Source organism: Melospiza melodia, unplaced genomic scaffold (assembly GCF_035770615.1).
Source record: "Melospiza melodia melodia isolate bMelMel2 unplaced genomic scaffold, bMelMel2.pri scaffold_174, whole genome shotgun sequence".
Lineage (NCBI taxonomy): Eukaryota > Metazoa > Chordata > Aves > Passeriformes > Passerellidae > Melospiza > Melospiza melodia.
The window spans coordinates 153142-157363 of record NW_026948520.1 but is presented as its reverse complement, the minus strand read 5'-3'; the positions used below and the strand labels follow the sequence as shown (position 1 = coordinate 157363).

The window sequence follows — 4222 nt, the reverse complement described above, 5'->3', positions numbered from 1 at the left end:
CACCAAAACCATAGCGTCCAAAAAGTCACACCACATCCCTTATCATACACCAACTACAAACAACATAAAACAATACAACGAGTTCTTAAAAACCACCTTAAAACCACTACATTGAAAAACATTTCAAAAATTAAAAACTGCATTTAACAAAAGCCCTCTAATAAATTCACACCCAAAACTCCAGCAGCCCAGCTGGCCCTACCAAAGCTCTAGGTTTATACATACAGTAAACAAAACCAAAATCGCAGTAATACCTATCAGAAGTCTATGAAAGAAACCTATTGAAATTACTCCTACCTCAAATACAAACCAACCCATCCAAAGTCAGCTTCACTCAAAAAACAATCTACACAGAGTTAATAACAGCAAGAAATAGAACAACACACCATATACGACCAATTAATATAATAGTTTAAAAAACAAAAAGAAAAAAAAGTGTTTTTTTTTCTTCACTAACTTCTTTTATTAGCTAGAACAAAGGCTTTTGCCAGGACTGTAACAACAACTCCTTCTTCTTCTGAAAGGTCCCTTCTCATTCCCAAATTCCTTACAACTTCAGAGTTTAAATCCAAGCAAAAAAGCAAAATTCGTGCACTTGTACGTTCGATGCTACTGTCAGATTCTCTGTTTCCCTCCACATCTTCTTACATTTTCAGTCTTCACGCTGTCCTGCCGTGATGAGTTGACAAAAGATTTTGGTAAATGTTAAGAGAGGATTTCCCTCCCTCCCCAGAACTGGGTTCCTCAGCGCATTTCACTCAATCCCAAACCGGCAATGATGCACGCTCACCTGAAACAGGGGAATAAATCTGTAAAGGTCACTAAATAAATAAAAGCGCATCCCCATTGTTCCAGCACTCAGCAGCCCATGCGGCCAAGGTCAGAGCTCTCTGCTCACCGAGGACACAGCAACCAGCACGGACCTTTCTCCCACTGTCCAGCACAGACCTGCAAAGGCAGAGGGGAGTTTACAGAGACCGGGACGCGGCGGGACGGGACGGGACGGGCGCCCGGCCCGACCTTCCAAAGCTGTCGTCAGCGAGGGCGGGGAGCGCCACGGCCCCGCTCCGCCGCCTGCCCGGGGCCGCCCCGCCGGGCTTGTCCGGCCCGCGGTCGCTCCCAGAGCCTGGAGCGGGGCGGGCGCGGGCTCGGGGGCTGCCGCCCTGTTCCGATGCCGCTCGCCTGCCCCCGTCCGCTGCCCCGGAGCGCTACGACCGCACCTCCGCCGCCCGCCGAAACCGGTCCCGCCGGGCCCCCCCCGCCGCGGCCATTCTTCTCGGCCATCGCGTCCCTTTGCACTCCCGAATGTGCTTCCCCCGTCCCCGCCATTTACAGACCCTGGCCCGACCACCGCAAGCTCCCGCCCCTCGCCCTTCCCTCGCTCGGCAGCGGCGTCCTTGCCCCGCCCCCGGCACTCAGCGGCGAGGGGCAGGGCGCTGGCTCGGGGGATGCGATCCCGCTCTGTGGCCACAGGGGGGCAGATTTACAGGGGTGTGCGATTTCCCCGCCCATTTCGCCGCCATCCTGAGAAGGTCAAAGAAAGTCCGCAACATTCACGACGTGCCCTTCCCAAGCTGGCGAGTGAAAGAGGACCCTCGGAAGAGATAGGCGATTAGGCAGATGCCTGTCAGCAACCCGCCTAAATACGGACGCCCGCAGCGCTGCTGACCACATAGTCCGTGTCTTAGACACTAAAAATGCCACATGAAAAGCCGTCGGGGCCGCCCTGGCGTCGGTGTTCCATGCAGGCAGCCGATTAGACCGAGCCGGGTCCTCGACTTCCCAGCCCTTGTCGCCGCCATCTTGAGAAGGTCAAGAAAAACTCCGTGACATCCGCAACTCGCCACTCCCAACATGGCGGGCTCTCGGCTGCCTGGCGGCTGAGAGCTGCAGTACCGCGCTCTGCCCACAAAGCGGCAGCACTGCCGCCCGCCCCAGCCAGGGGCGCAGCGCGCCTCAGGGCTGCGGGCAGAGAAGGCGGCAAAAAATAACAGGGGCGACCCCCAACAAAAACTGCTCTGAAATAAATGCCAAAAACCTGCCTCTTACCCGACCAGAACCAAACAAGCCCCCTTGATTTAAAGCCATGTTTACATAATATAAATAAGAAAAATAGAAATATAAAATTTCACATGCATCTTTACAGTGGACATTGATGTAGCATGTAATTTATATAACATATTCTGTCTGTTCCTATTATTTATATTTACTTATATTTTCTGGTTTGATAAATATCTTTCTATATCGATTGTATATTTCTATGTTTGAAATTACATTTCTATCATGCTTTTATTGTTTAAAATAAAAATCCCATCCTAACTAAAGAAATAAAAAGCTCTATTCTTTTAAACTATATTGAACTGTTTTTATATTTATAGCTTGCATGACTAATATAATGCTTAAATATAAACATAAATGTGAATATAATAATATATAATATGTATCCTATTCACATAATATAAGAAAAAATAAGTTAAAAAAGAATTAATCTGTAAGTTGTAGCAGTAGATATGGTACATATTTTTAATTTTTATATTAACTTTTAGCTATTTATTGTCTATTTCTATACTTAGATTTCTAGCTTTATATTATTTGTATTCATAATTTTTATACTAAAACACTTGCTTTTGCCAAATAAAAAACAAAATCCCCCTTTATTTTAAACTACTTAAAAAAACATACAGTATATCAATATGGTGTAATATATAACAAACTATATAAATAAGATACGATACACATAAATAATCTATTTTATATCAATATCCTATAATACACTATAATAAGATATATGCAGTATTACGGATTGTGTTGATTTATGTTATTTTATATTTTATATAAAGAATTGTTAAATTATTTATCTGCATATATTTGAAACACATTTCTATATTTATACTTTGGTTGCGATTTTTTCTGGGTGTTTTCTGGGTCTTTTCTTGCCCTTGTTGGAATTTTCTTCTGGGTTTTTTTCTGGGTTTTTTCTTGCCCACCTTCAGGGTTTTTTCCTGTTTTTTTCTGGTTTTTTTTCTTGCCCATTTTCAGGTTTTTCTCTAGGTTTCTTCTTGCCCAGCATCGGGGTATTTTTCTGGGTTTTTTCTCACCCATCTTGGGGTTTTTTCCTGGGTTTTTTCTTGCCTATCTTCGTCTGTTTTTCTGGGTTTTAAGCCAACATAGGTACATACCATGTCAGAACATACAATGTAACCCAGCTGGGGATTTTTTATTCTAAATTTAACAATGAGTTGCAAAACCTGGAAAGCACAAGTCACACACACAAGCTTAAATCCAGTCAGCATGTGCTCACACATGCAGAGACGAGCAGACACAGACACAGTCACATGCTCTCACACACGCTCACACACTCTTTCCATTTACACGCTCACTGCATCCCTTACTCGAGACGCAGAAGAAAGTGCTGTAACACATCTTCTGGCTGCTGCTCCCTGACGTCAAATGGTAGATTCTGGGGAAATCAGCAGGCTCGGGGACCTGTGAGATGACAGGAAGGGTCAATGAGTGGCTATCTGACAGCCAGGACTTGTCCCCGCTCGGGACCGATAAATTTTGTACCCAAAATCCCATAGAACACAGATGACCAGTAAAATTTTGATAAATGTTCTACCTAACTGTGACTACGTGCCAGGGCAGGGCAGCTCCAATCATAAATGGCACAATGTAAGTACACACAATATATAAGCTGAGGAAAACAGTGCAAGTGTACACAGGGTGTAAGCATACACCATATAAGGCGACACACTTACATGCTGTGTAAGTACACACGTGTACAAGTCAAGATAGGCACATACAATACAAGCCAGGACTTGATATAACTCTCTGCAAGATGAATTCTTGAACCCTATACCCTTTGAGAAGATGGAACCTCCAGCACTACTGTAGTCATCTCAGGAGGTGCATCTGAAAAAAAAGTTAGGAAAGGAGGCAGACAGTTGAAGGATAACTTAAGAGCTCCAGAAATCATTTGTCCATCGACAAATCCCATCTAGAGCCCAAGTACAGCCCACGTCACAAATTCCAACTCCCCATGGTTTGTCCTACTGAAGCACGCCATGCAGCAGGGCAGAACAGCTCCGGCACAAACACCTGCAGACACCCGTGACACAGAACGTGACAAACAGGGGGACGTGAAACACGACACATCATGCTTGTGGTGGGGGCCTCGAGGGAAGAGGGCAAAAGGGACCCCAAAGACACACTAGGGAACACG

The 4222-nt window shown here is 45.2% G+C and overlaps 1 long non-coding RNA gene across 1 annotated transcript; it reads right to left on the bottom strand.

The window, feature by feature from the left end:
• Window positions 1–456: 456 nt before the first annotated feature.
• Window positions 457–1426, bottom strand: LOC134433284 (uncharacterized). Its single transcript, XR_010031523.1, has 3 exons — window positions 1338–1426; window positions 791–948; window positions 457–669 (listed from the first exon to the last, which is right to left on the bottom strand). It is a non-coding gene; the product is annotated as an uncharacterized LOC134433284 (long non-coding RNA).
• Between the last annotated feature and the right edge of the window lie 2796 nt (window positions 1427–4222).